Here is a 15310-nt window from a genome sequence, read left to right as displayed (position 1 = left end):
TTGTTCGTTCAAATATAATTTTTCTTGTTTCTGTGAAGTCTGACACATAAAGGTTTTCATTGGCGTATGTAATTAATTAATTAATTTTTTATATTGTTTTGTGTTCCTTTACGACTTAAGTACTGTAAAACCTTTAAATTGCTGGTGCCTTATGAAATATGAAACCTCACGTAAAAGCCAGTAAGAAGAGTTGGCCTTCTTAGAGCGAACAAAGCGGAAAATATCGCAAAGATGATTTGTCAATACGTTGAGAGAAATAGGGCTTCATCCAGCGAAGAAAGTGAATTAGTGTACTGTTAGAACAATGGCTAATTGTGATGTGTGAGCTTCTCACAGCAATAAAGATGTCTACGTTGGTGTTCTGGTTTGAAAAACCGTGTGGACTTGTAAGGAGATACCAATAATTTTGATAAATATTATCTGAATTTTCAGCCATGAAGATAGAAACAATATATCTCTCCGAAACTTTGGTGTCTACCTACAATTTCACATCTCCTCGTATTCGTTTCAATTCTTTGTCTTCATTTTCGCTGGCAGTATTTTAAACAATATTTCCCTGAAATCCGTACGACATTGGTGACATTTGGTACTGTCGAAACGTCTTTTTGGGTTGCGCCTTACTTGATGGTATTTCGTAATATACATCCAGACCTCGCGATGGTGACAGTTTTGTGGGTTTCTGCAACGTGTAGTTTGGTAGGCGTTTACAAACGTTTCAGATGTAGTTGCTGCTTCCATCATCAGGGTGATGAGAAACTCTGAAACGTCGGTGAACGTCTACTTATTCTCCGCTGTTAGGACCTAAAACCTCATCCAGATGTCACTACCGTAAAAAAAGTTGCCTTGACTGTTGTATTATTTGGTCTCTTACAACATTTGTCTGCCGAAATGTATCTTCATAATAATGTTTATTTTGTTTTGATACATTGTAAATTTATTTCCATAATTATTTTTGTGCTCCTGAGATATGGTGTCCTAGAACTTTAATAAAAGTTTCATGATGATATTTTTTGAAAATGTAATTATGTGACGTAAACATTTTGAGCTGTTAATCCTACACTTATTTTTAGATCTAATATTGTTGGTACACGACATAATTCCATGTTTATTTGGAGTTATGTTTATCATAACTTTTAATTACTTAATTTAATTCAGCTAGTAAGCGTCTTAGTAATTTTTTCTGCAGTTGTCAGCTGGATTTAGTTTGTAAACAATGACATGCATTAGTCAATTGTGAGATATAGTTTATGATTTACTTAACTATTAAAAAAAGTATGTATTTTATCAGTAAGTTTGGTCTCCAAAATAATTATAACAACGGACTGAAATGAATTTTTTTTACAATATACGTCATATCTAAAAACATGTGTCGAGACCTAGAACGTTGTTATTCGTACAATTATGTTGACAAACTGTTTCATTCAAGAACTTTTTACATTTATGTTTTTATATTTTTTATATACGAAATAAATGCAAATTTAAGACCCTAAGAGACAGACTGACTTTCTTTAGATTTGCAACCTGAATTACATTGTTTTGCCTTCCTTAGTAGAAAGAAAATCGTGATATTAGTTCTCTGAGGCTTTTGTATTCATATCAAAGAATGAAAACAAATTTTAAGACCTTATCTTAGGAATACAAGTCCTCTATTTCAGTTTGTAACTCATGATTTTCAAATTGACTCTCAAATGTCCGTATTTTTACTTTATTTTCAAATGTTTTTTTATATAGGTCTATTACATCTGACACGAAATAAAAATTGGACTATCTCTTATATTATTACCAATTGTCATGCATTCATGAAGTATTTGTTTCGAGTATCGGTCATTAAATTTATTACGTTGATCCAAATTCGAATTAAAATTTATTCAAATTGTGTGATCTAAAAGAACTATTTTCAAGAACTACTTTTCGTATGGAATGTGATGTCTAGCAAAGATGCTTTCGACTGTCTCTCCTTTAGCATTTTGACTCGGTGTTCCTTGGGAAGGTCTAAAATATATTCATTCTGCTTTATAAACGAACGTCTTTACCCTAAACGCTCAGTAATTTGAATTAAAAATTATACCTATGTCTTCTTTAAAAGCCTATTATATATCAACATGTTTCAAACACATAAAAGCAAGTGATCGAAGATGGTGAGATGGAATTTGCATGTAACATCTGCACCAACCATTTATTTTATCATTAGCCCAGATTTATCAATTAATTATCATTATTATTACATGATTAAATATAAATTTATAAATTATATTTGTAAAATAGTCCGACTGGACACTTAAAAATTTGCCTTTCAAGACCACTTTTTAAAAATCACGTAAAAATTCGACATAAAAATTATTCTTTGTCCTTCAAAGTTTGATGAAATTCTGTGAGGGAGTAATTGAATTTTTATAAGAGAACTTTTCTTTTTAAAAAGTTAAATAAAACCTACTCGAATACCAGCTACTTTGCATGATGTCCGGACGTAGTCTCATGCTAGCTTTTTCTCAACTTATTTTATACCTTTCATATAACCTAGGTTTGTTCTGACGAATGGAATAATGTCTGTATTGTCATAAAATTTGGTGAACAGGAATTTAAAATGACGGGGGGCGGGGGGGGGGGGGGGACAGAAATGAAAATCCGAACTTATAACTTCGTTAAGAAGCTTGTGAAGAAATTACGTAAGAGGAGACCGTTTGAATTAGATCACACCCTCCCCTCAACCTTGTATTTCTTTGATATAAAAAATAACATAGCTGAGAGGTACAGGAAATTATTCTCACATGGTTTCTTGGCACCTTTTTGACCAAAATAAATTGCTTACAATGCAAGATTTGTGCCCCCTTTCACACAGAATAGTACATTATTTAGTTATTCCAACACAGCGTTACGTAATCCAATTTTCAGTTCAATTATTACGTGACACAGTGTGAATCAGAAGACAGTTACGTATTATTCTAATTGGACAGTTTCGTAATACGGACATCCTAAATGGGTGCTGCAATCTGTTGGTAATCATGTGAACTGCTTCGTTCTGACGTTGAAGATTCAGAATAAACTTGGAATTATATTAGACTATTTTTAAATGTTATATGGTTCCGTGTACAGAAATTATTTCGTCGTGAGATAAGAGTACATATAAATATCTAAGAGTTGACTTCTTTCCGATAGAAGATTTTAACATTGCGTTATCGTTGTTGAATGAAGTTAGTTTAGATCGTAATGTAAGATAAAATTCCACATTTGACCTTGGTCTTTATCAGAAAAATAATATTGGAAACTCGTTTAGAAGCGGGTAATAAAATATCTTTAAAAATTTAAAACGTAAAAGTGCAATAATCTTCTAGAAACCCACAGAACGACAGTGACCTTGAAACTTACAAGTCAACTTAAGACCGAGGTCAATGCAATGTCTGCAGAGGTCTGTTATCGCGAAAGAAATATGCCAAATACGCTTGAAGGCTAGGAGACTTAGGATGACGAATGTGTGTTCATCGAGTGCAGAAAAAATGTTTAAGAAACAGGTTATATTGTGATAACGTTGTATCATTTTTGGGCAAGTATTCAATTACTGATTTTGACGTATAAATAATGTGAATAAAGTGTTAGGGATTATAAATATCTTGAATTGAATTAATTCAATTGAATTGAATTGAATTTTGACATATTTTTAATAACACTGTTTCTGTTCGTCATTTGCTGTTGTTAAGGGATTTTTTACCTTGTGAGATATTTATGAACGCGTGTGATGTAACTTTCTAATGGAGATTAAACGCATTGATCCTAATGAGGGATTCTGGACCTTATGGATGATATTTTATTGTTGTTTATATGTATTTTATCCGACACAGTACATTTATTATAATATCGATGTAAGATCATGTGTGAGACTAACTACCTAACTAGATGGCTTGCCGAACCTGAAGGTTCATGACCGAATTAAGCCCTCCACCGAGCCCTGTCCTGGGCCAAAACATGTACCACTAACCAAATGCGTTCAGGGAAAACTTATTTATGTTAATATTATATTTTGATTTTCTTACTTAGTTCGTGTACCACTCAACTTTGGCTCGTGAACCACCAGTGTAACGCGTACCATAGGTTGAGAAACGCTTCCTTAATACACATAATGTGAAACCTTGTCCAATTGTCTGATTTCTTTCATCTGTTACTTAAAGGAATGGATATAGTTTTATAACACTTTCAAACTAAAGAGATTAATAGAAATTGGTAACTTAGCATAGTATTGGAGGACAGCAGAAAGTCTGGCACTATAAATTCGTGTATTGTTTCTTAAATTGTTTATTCCATTCGAAAAACAGATACCACATAGCGTCGGAAGACATGAAATTATACTTGCATGTAAGGACAATTTCTCAACTATATAGATTATCTAGGGTTATATAACAATAATTCTACATTAGGAATTGGGAAGGATGTTAAAAGAAACTATATCGATTTATTTTATCATGTTATCCCAGAATTAACCTGGAATGAGTGAGAAATAGTGAAAAGAAATTTCTCAATATCCGCGCATGAGCAGACATGCCAACCATAGCATAACAGAATTCAGTAACATAATTTAGTAATAAATCTGAAGTTAATAAATATTTTTAAGGAGGAATTAACGGCCTGCATCAAGATACTTTTCAAACATTAGCTAGGAGAAACTGAGAAAAATCACGGAAAACCTCATTAAGAATGACGCTTCATTAGGTTGATAACGTCTGGTCCAAGGCGTTACCACTGCAACAGCGCAGTCTAGCGGCTAATGAGTGAGGCGGGATATACCATATCTTTAAAAATATCCCACAGGAATTAAGTCTAATTACGTAAGCTCATTGGGCAAATAGTTACAGAGATTTAGCTCCGGGAATTTAATGTAGAAAAGCCACACTGAGGGAATTAACTCTGCCCACAGAAAATCACAATGGTTTTCTAAAGATAATCTGTCAAGGCTGATGTTGGAATTGTCTTCAACGGCAGGATTAGTCTCAGGTATTATTTATTTAGTGTTCTGTCTGACGACAGGTCCATACGAACAGGATCCTTCCATCCTTTTCTCGGACTGGGACCTGTTCATATACGTTCTTGGCAGATGATCCAGAAGTGGTTTGCCATTGCCTTCTTCTGTGTGTGAATGGAGTAATTGTTGGGATGCCACGGAGGAAAACTCCGTGATGCCTAGACCACGGCCTTGCCCAACACAAGTTATAAATTCGGGCACCGCCGGGAATCGAACCCGAGACCCCAGGATTACAAGGCCAGCGTTCTAACCGCTAGACCACCTCATATTATTATTATTTAGTGTTCTGTCTGACGACAGGTCCATACGAACAGGATCCTTCCATCCTTTTCTCGGACTGGGACCTGTTCATATACGTTCTTGGCAGATGATCCAGAAGTGGTTTGCCATTGCCTTCTTCTGTGTGTGAATGGAGTAATTGTTGGGATGCCACGGAGGAAAACTCCGTGTTGCCTAGCGAAGTAAATCAGCCCTGACTCTGCAATGCTTTGAACACTTAGCCGTTTAAACCGCAGTCAGCTACTTTCCCGACTGAACTATCTTGGTCTATATACTTTATAATAAAATAACGATTTAGTGAGACAAATCTGCAATATTTATGGTGTGTCATGTTGCCATCCATTTGCGTTGTAAAACTTAGGTAAAACTTGGCCAAACTGTTTACAAAATTCTTCTTAGAGAAGGTAATTTTTTTTAAGTTCTGTTCTGGTGTAATGTCCAAGTTTCCACGTGTCTCTTAGTTGGAAGTATGGTTAAGTATAAAAATAAAGCATTCGATGGATAACGATAATTAATGACTGGGGAAAAAAGGCTTGAGGGTGTGGAAACGAAGTAGAAGAATTACTTTTTCCTTTCTTGTTTCGTATTACAAATAACAAACTTACAGGATAAGAACTTTTAATAGGATATATATAGTAGTCCCCACAAAACGTTAGGTTTTCTTCACGGAGCTAAAGCTACTCCGGAGTTATTCTTTGTCCTCTCTTCCGGTCTTTTCTCCCACATTCCCTACCTCCTATTCCCACAAGTCGTACGATCTCAGTTGTTCACTTCTTTGAATGTCATATATATATATATATGCTTCACTTTAGAATGAAAAGCTACCTACCTGCTATAAAGACGTCCGTCCCCTCCTACAATCGTCTCCACATGCAACACGATTTTAACAGCGGGACGAAGATGTTGAACCCCGGAGCCATCGTTGTGTTTCTGAAGATGGGAGATAAATTTACCTCACCAAAGTTCAGAACAGTTCTTAAAATTTCACGATAGCGAATGATATATAACACGCCCACATCAGGAGACAGCAAGAACTCTTGAAATTATACCCATTAATTAATAACGTCGTACGTAAGTAAGTCTTTGAAATTTCTGCACTTGGAACAGAAATCTTAATAATAGCAACAAATTCGAGGAATCTTATCGATTGCAAAGCTCATCTTTATTATTCTGGACCCAGTTCGCACGACGCAGAATAATTTCGAATTAAATATAACGCTAAAGAAGTAGCCTTCTATCGATATATTTTCAAACGTAGACAAACATATACGTAAATGGGAGGATAATATTAAAATAGTTCTTAGGGTGTGGAGTGAATTGATCTGCTTCATAAAAGAGACAAATAGCTAGATTTTGTAAATATCGTAATGAATTTTCTGGTTCAATAAAATATATGAAATGTGATCAATAAAGTGACTATTAGTTTCATAACAAAGGTTCTGTTCCAAGGAGTTCGTCAGTTAAACCGGCTCTCCGATACGTGTGTGTGTCGTAATTAAACTACACTTATTATGCCACTCCATATGACAAAACATATACCTGGATAATAATTACTTTATAATTCGCTGTGACGAACAATTTATCTCGTACGTTAGAAATATCTCTTATTCTCTAATCTGCAAATATATTTTAGTGCAATTTATAGTGTAAAGTTTTTGGACGAAAGTGTATCGTTAAACAGATAAATGATTTTTGAACATTTTTCTTGGTGTGTCTTTAAAAATATACAATGTTTCGAAAGTTCTGATTCCATCATCAGGTAGAATTGTGAAACGTAATCTTTCGGGTCCATGTTATCAAAGAAATCTCATCGCTACGGACAGAACAGATTAGGGTTTAAAAATTCAGTTGATTACTGAATTATAGCGAGCTTCCAAAACGTACTTTTCTCCCAATAGACGAAGATAAACTTTTCAAAAAGAAATTTGTAAATGTCTTAATTACTGTCAGACAGTAACCTACCCAAGTAAGTAATCTACCTCACTTTCATCTGCCCATTTTTAATAAAGCAGACACAGTTATGGTTTGATATGGAAAGGCCGAAATTAGCAATAATCCAATCTCTAATGTAATAACTGTTTGTGTATATGTGAACAACTCTCAGTATGCAACTCACGAATAACTCACTACCAAATTATCTCGATTTACATGACCAGGGTCACAAAATGAACCATACTCTGTATTTCAATAAAAATAAATAATTAACGACAGTTGCACATAAAAACATGTCACGTCGTGCAGCCTGTAAAATTTGCACTGATTTCTATGCAGACTTTTCAACACAAAAACACAAACACATAAAGACAGAATACAGCCTCCCCTAATTTAACATAATATATTCTGTTTAAATTATTAACATATGTTATGAGTACAAAGTTTCCATCGCCAATTCTATGTTTTCACCTCTCAGCTTTAGCAGGACGCCATGAAAGCGTATAGGGGTCGTCGAGGTAAAACTTATTCCATAAAAATTGACACTAGATGGAGATGAATATCTATTTTCACGCTCCGGCCACTTTACGCTTGAGAAATAAGCCGTCATGTATTTACTGTATGGGACCTCTGTGGGTTTTAAAGCGCGCATGCGCACAACCGTTATGAAGAGAAAAATCCGTTTCACTTTACTGTCCGAGCAATCTCACGTCATTTTCAAAAATTTTAGGTGAATTTTTAACCTCTGTTGAGCTCATATTAAAATGTCCCTATTTCCGTCTATACTCATGTAAATACTTGAAAACGGCTGAACGGATATTCACGAAATTTGATATTGGACAATTGAACTATAATAAAATATGTAGAGATATTTCAGTTTTGGTTAAGGTCGGATCATTAAGACCTACGTGCTTTCCTACGCGCATGGTAATCGCCAGGGATAAATGCATTAGTCCAAGTCTTTACTGAGTCTGAGCAGCCTTGCATATAGTCTGTTTCTCCTAAACGACATGAGTCCTACACTCGTGTTATTTTACTCCTAGGTTTTGGTTTAGGTTATGTAAAACACTAAAACTCTAAGCGACTTAAATAGGCCAACCTAGTAATAACAAAATCACATGAATCATGCAATATTACTTAAATACTATGTGGGTACTTACTTAAACAACATGAGTCCAAAAGTAACTTCATCTAATAGCTGTATATGCAAAAGGTGTTAGTGAACTCTTAACAGTATAAATAATTAGATACTTGCCAATTTGTTGGTGAAAGATAAATTAGGCGTAAAAAAATGTATTTGCTAGAATTTAATTTAAGTTTTTTGGACTCATGTAGTTATTATTTGCAAGCTTTAAAAGTGCTTATGTAACCTGATTTGCATATTAGCACGATAAAAATTAAGAAACGTACCAGCACTTAAAATTGTTAAATGTACTCATAGAATAATAATTATTACACTGGTGTCCTGTTATTGCGTCTACCTTTTAAATTTGTGAATGCGAATTGTTGATGCTAGTTCATAAATAGCATAAAAGAGGGAATATGCTGATGCTTCCAGTATGACGTGCTTCAATATCAATCCATCGATTCTGGACTTATGAGATAACACAGCGTAAAATCTCTTTCGTTTAATTAGATTATCTCTGAAATCGTAAAATTTCAGGGAAAAATTTTATTAGGCTTAAAATGTGCTTTTCAATTTGACACAGGGTTTGTTCGCTCTGGTAATTATTTAGCGATTTACGATTCACACGTGTACATAAACGCATACAGGTATTAATGTAATAAATGTATTTTAATGGCGGTAAGATATTAGTTGTGCGTGGTCTTCCGAGCTGTGGCGCTGTCTTCGGGACGAAACGCGTGTCAACTCCGAACTCTCCATTGATTTGTCCTGTTTTTCTGTCTCTTTCTAACCAAAACTGGAATTTATCGACAAATTTAAAAATTTGTTAATTTATACAGGGTGTTTAATTTAAAACGTAACATTGTTTGCATGTTTGGGTTACAACTATATGACAAGAAGACGAAGAAGAAGAAGAAGAAGAAGAAGAAGACGGTTGTTAAATTCTTTCGAGTCCACACGGCGTTACTACACAGAACAAAAACATTTACGTAATTGGCTTTATTGTTTAACTGTAATTGTGACATTTTTGTCTGATTGATTTTTTAAAGACTCATTTTGTTTGCAACACAGAACGAAAAATAAATTAATAATAACACCATTTATAAGCAAATTAAATAGAATTGATTTTAAAAGACCCCAATCAGATAAACTTATAGTAGTATCACTAGTGACAACGCCTAAAAGATGATATTAAAATTGACCTAACAGAATTATAACGTGTTGATAAAGATTATATTTAGTTGTCTGTCATTAGATTTAAATTTTGTATTGATGGTAGTGGACATTACGGGTTTATTACGACAGGGGATGTTTTTTATTTTTCATGACTGTATTTTGCAGTAATTGCTTCAAGAATTGAATTAAAGATCTTAATACGAGGCGTTTAATTCGTACTTTACTGCAATTCCGTGGTGCTGACTGACTTTTAGATGTGAATTCTGACCTCCGTGTTATATTGTATCAAGTCTAATACCGGACTAATGATCATTACTTGTTTCAAATAGCGGTGTCTGGATTTTATTGTGTGTAGACACAAGTAGGGTTCCAACACAAACGCATCGTGATTGTGTATTTTGTTCGTTGAGGGGGAAAGGGGGAGGTGCAACTGGTTTCCATGTGGCGGGTGCTGGGCTAATGAAGATAGATTCCAATTATGTGGATCTGAAGCTTACTGTAGGAAATGACGACGAAGGATCCCGCATACTAATGAGTGGCGCTAGTATAGTCAGATTGCATAGTGACGTCATTCTAGAAACACGAAATAAACGTGTCTGTCCGCTTTATTGCTAAAAGAGTAAAGTTTTCACCACATTAAACAGCGACTCAAAAAAGTCTCTTCACACCTTTCTCCATTTCACTGCACTTCGATCTGTATTCAAATGCCCGGAAAGCGTTGTCACACATTTGAGACGTGATTCCTTCCACAAAATGGAGGATGCGGGTATTTTTTAAAAAATCTTGAAGACAAGTGACTCGTGTGCGGTACACCTGGTCATTTGTGTACTCCCAAAGGAAGAAATCCATGGGCATTAAATCCGGCGATCTTGTAGGCCATTCAACGGGGCCTACCTCTTCCAATCCATGTTGCAAGAAACTTTCTGAGTTGCTGATTCATGTGGTCAAAACTGTACACTCCTATCTCTGCTTATTTTGTTAATAAAAATGTTTAAAATTTTTGCACTCTTTCTAGAACACCCTGTATATCTGAGGAAAAAGTTATATATGACGTAAAAGGCGTCTGGAAACACAATTTTAGACTGGATTAAGACTTTCCATTCTTTCTTGAAACATGCAGTAGTACATTGAGAATACCAACTTCAGGAATCGATGACGTGGAGATAAAAGATCTACTTTGTTGTCAAAATGATGTCATAACAAGTAACATTTCTATTGTGCCGAGTGTAATGTTGGGATGCTTCTTAGCAGACAGAAAATGACCGCTGGTTGATGGATGTCTGGCAGAGAAGGGCAGACCGCAGTTAGTCACGTCAACACACGAGTAAGTCAGGGGGGGACCCCCCCCCCCCCCATTCAAAGCCATCTCATTCACAAGAATCTACCTCACTGGAGCCACCGCCTTCTAAAACCCACCACTTGCTATTAGCATGACAAAAGGGAGATCGTTTATCACATTTACTAATGGAGATGGTTTGGGGGACGGTGGAAAAGCACATTACAAGTTCTCTTCTACTTGTATGCAAGTGTAGAATGTTGCATCTGTCCCCTGCTCTTCTAATGCATTTACCTCACACCTTTACAGATTAGGTTAGGTTTCGACGTCTATTTGTTGTGCCTTCATCGGTATGAGGACATGAAGATGGAAAGGTGGCTAATGGTGCTTATTTAATCTTGGAGCTGCTGTTTTTTTCTTTTTGTAATTAAGGAACAATTTTACCGGTAGTCATTAAACCCAAACGAAAAAGTTAGAAAGACTTAACTCAGCGAGGCTCATAATTCATACTCGAGCAGACGCATATATGGAAAAAAATCAAATCTAAAACTTCTTGACGATGGTGAAGAGTCAATTGAATAAAATTTTTCTTGGATATTATCCATCGTCTAGTAAATATAAAACGTAAAACGACGTTTCGGAGATGGGACTCTATCTCCGTCTTCAGGTTCCTACTCAGTTGGGCCCACTAGATAGAGCTAATCCCTATCTCCGAAACGTCGTTTTACGTTTTATATTTACTAGACGATGGATAATATCCAAGAAAAATTTTATTCAGTGGACAAAAATATTTGGAAAACAAAGGACGAACGTTCGTAAGTATGAGCGGGATAATTTACGAACATTCTGGTAAAGTGATATTCAGAACTTCATATTTCGAAGTATCTGTTAAGAATTTTAAAGCCGACGTTCAGCTCAAAAACGGTACGCGATGAAACTGTGGGTTTGTGTGTTTGTTCGCTTACAGCTAGCGAACGGATATACCGATTTGTGCCAAACTTGGCATACTTATTTTTTTTTAGACAATTAAAGGGTTGCAAGAGGTTCAGAACTCAGTAAAAAAGTATCCTGGGTTAGATTCCCGCTGAGCGCATTATCTGTAGTTCGGAAATAAAACACAATAGAATAATGGCGCATAGACCAAAGTTATTTTATTTTTTCCGAGAGGATGTTACGAAAACAACAGCAACACTACCGAAAACTGTCCTGGGTTCGAGTCCTGACGAGGAAGTTTTATATAGCTCAGTAGGAGAACGGCTTCAAGGCAAAAATTTTTTCGTTTTTGACAGATGATCACAGGAAATGATGTTGTAAACCTGAAAAGTATCCTGGGTTCGAGTCTCGGTAAAGATGTTGGGTTTAGGGATAATAATTTTTCTATGCTGTTTGTCGGATTATATTGTATATGGAGTGATCAGATTTACGATAAACTTTCGGGATGTAAAAGGTTGATAAGAAATGTAAGAGTCTGTCGAATTTCTCTGCAGTAACACTGCGGGAATTCTTCTAGAACGGGTAAAAGGCGTCGAAATTTGTTATATTTTGAATACATTTTGTAGCCTGTGTTCAAGTTGAAACCATTCCTGATTAATTCTGTTCTAGCAGGAAAGGCCTTTGCTAAGATACGTTGCTGATTTCTCGTCAGATAACAGCACGAATAAATAAGAATTGGTAGCCTTTTCCATGAAATAGGATTTAATTTTTTTTTTAAATTTTCGGATTATGCTCACAATTTATAACACTAAGGGATATCAATGAACCTATTTAGATTTTCGTAAAATTAAATATCTGTAAAAGCCTTTATTCCCAATTGTAGGTGAATTTTTAAATTGTTTCAACATTGATGTTGATGTCCGAAGATGGTTGTCTTCTGGGTTGTAGCGCCATGTAGAAGATTACTAACGTTTCAGAGGTCTTCCCTGCCTCCATCTTCAGGAAGACAACTCATCGCCCAGACAACAACGCGCTGCAACCCAGAAGACATATCTTTGGATTCACCGCGAATACCTCAAGCCCTGTTGTTTGAATGAAAGTTTAGATGTTATTATTTTATGCTCTGATATTTATGAGAATCCAAAGCGCAAAGTTTATCCGGGTAAGTAAGAATATCGACATTTTTTCTTATTGGCAGAACTGTCAATAATCCAAGAAGGGAGAAAACACGCGAATTTCGTATAGATTTGTATTTGGCAGAATTTTTTTTAAAGAAACAAATATAAAGTAACAAAATGAACTTGGATCAATCGCCATTTGTACAACCGCAATGTGTGTACCACTTGTTAGTTTTAAATGATTATCGTCACAACATTGGCAAAACAATAACACGTCACAATGCAACAAATTCTTCAAAAACTTACACTCTTTTCCAAACAGATAACCGGATTTTCATTCTTCTCAAATTAGTTGGTATTCTGTAGTCACTCCTACATTCCCGTTTGTATCCTCAACACGAGTCAATATATTGAACTGTTCCTTAACCCTGCATAATAAGTATGAAAAATGTGTAGCATTTCAGGTTGCTTGAAAATTTCTTCAGAAATGGTAAGGTTTAGAGTGGGCTATGACACGTAAACACACGCACAACTAAAATACCTGACGTCGGAATGTAAGTTACTGCTTTGATGAACTCTAAATTTGTCATAAAAACCTTTAATTCAGTTTACCCAATGCCAATTCAAAATTGATTGAAATGTTCTTCGGTTTTTCGCTGCTGGAGTCAAACTTTATGTTTCGGGAATAAATCACGTCGAATATTGAGAATTACGTAACGTTTCGGCAAATATTTTAGTTGCCATCATCAGGCTAATGCAATGTTAATATCATCCGCCTCTCTGATAAACACGTTTCGCAGCGATAATCCTATTTTATTCTGGAGGTACCAGCTTCAAACCTCAGTCTGTCTGATTGTTATTTTCTCTAGGACTTTTCAGAGTGTCTCGGTCTCATCAGTGAATTCCGGGGTAGTTCCTTAAATTGGCCAAGAACGCTTCATCCCAAATTGAAACTTTTCACTGTCTCCTGGTGAGATCTGATTCCAGAAACTCACGATTACGAAAAGGGAGCGAAAACCAACATGGCTACATTCCGTATCTCTGACCCTTTCACTAACGACCATCAGCACTACACAAATGAATTTGGTTAATTGGATTACCTTCAAGGGAAGATGAGTTAAGTGATTAACTACTTCCTTATCTAGTACGTAAACTGTTTGGTTTGCCAGTTAGTTACCTAGTTAATTAGTTAACTGTTTACCTATTGACACAATCAGTTTATAGTTTAATTAATTACTTACTCGGTTATTTAACCTTTTAGGTCACAGTGGTAATTGTACGTACCACCTGCTTCGACAATCAATAACTCTTCATTTTGTATTTATGTGTTTCGTACGATTCTCACTGTAAAAAGCGATTATTTCTTTTAAACAACGTTAACCAGTCGATCTTCGTAATGGTGAATAGTTGTGTTTTCTTCGCGGTACGGACTGAATTCTTAAATACGTAATATTTAGACGAACTTTGACTTCAAAAGGTTATATATTAAATCTTGTCCGATATTCTATATCGAAATTTCGATAAAGAATATCATTTAATATTTTAAATATTTTAAATGTTAATTATTGTAATATTTTAATATTTAATAAGAATTTATTGTGATTAGACGGACAAGATTTAATATATACTTATTATATCACAATATGACGCAACTTTACCATCTTCAAAAGGTTAACCAGTTGATGTTTTTAACGGTGTAGTGTTGTGTTTACTTCGCGGTACGGACTGAATTCTTAAATATTATTCAGACAAGCTTTGCCTCAAAGTGTTAATCATTCAGTCGATTAGTGAATTATTCAGTTTAGTTAGTTACACAGTGACTCTGTGGTTTTCCACACACAGCTGTTCTGGTTGATATTTATTTCGCTTTTCCCAGAGTCCACTCCTTGGAATGCAAGTTGGCCTGCCCGCTGTTGTGCAGTTATAATGAGACACTTGAGATCCCGTCTGCTTGGCGGACGCTGTGTTCGGCCTCCCGCACCAAATGGCTCAGTCTGTAGTGGATGGATTCAAGCAAAAGATTGTACTGGCGCTTACAAATTGTCTGTGTTTGAGATTCAGACTAACGACATACATCCCCCATGGTTATTTGAGAGGATAAGACTGACAGGCAGACTCCTTAAAGCAAGAAACCACTAAAAGAAGGAAAACATCCACAATAAATCCAAGTACTTCTTGTGGTGACTTATATAACAACACTTTATCAAATGCATATGTTTTTTCAGTACTTGGAACAACAAAATTCATGGAACCTATCACGAGAGTAATTATAATGCAAATCATGGCAGATTGTACCGAGAAAAACGTTCGAAAACCGAGGGACGGCTGTACGAGGTGCGATCGGAAAGTTTCAAGACTGCGCCTATAAAAACCCGTACACTTATCTCAGGTATTAAATTCATCCAGCACCCTCGAAGTAGTTCCCCTGGAAGTGAACACAACGATCCCAGCGCCGCTGC

Source organism: Zootermopsis nevadensis, unplaced genomic scaffold (assembly GCF_977971745.1).
Source record: "Zootermopsis nevadensis isolate Lab colony 2312 unplaced genomic scaffold, Znev_1.0 Znev_ptg000005l, whole genome shotgun sequence".
NCBI lineage: Eukaryota > Metazoa > Arthropoda > Insecta > Blattodea > Termopsidae > Zootermopsis > Zootermopsis nevadensis.
This window is presented reverse-complemented; position numbering follows the sequence as displayed.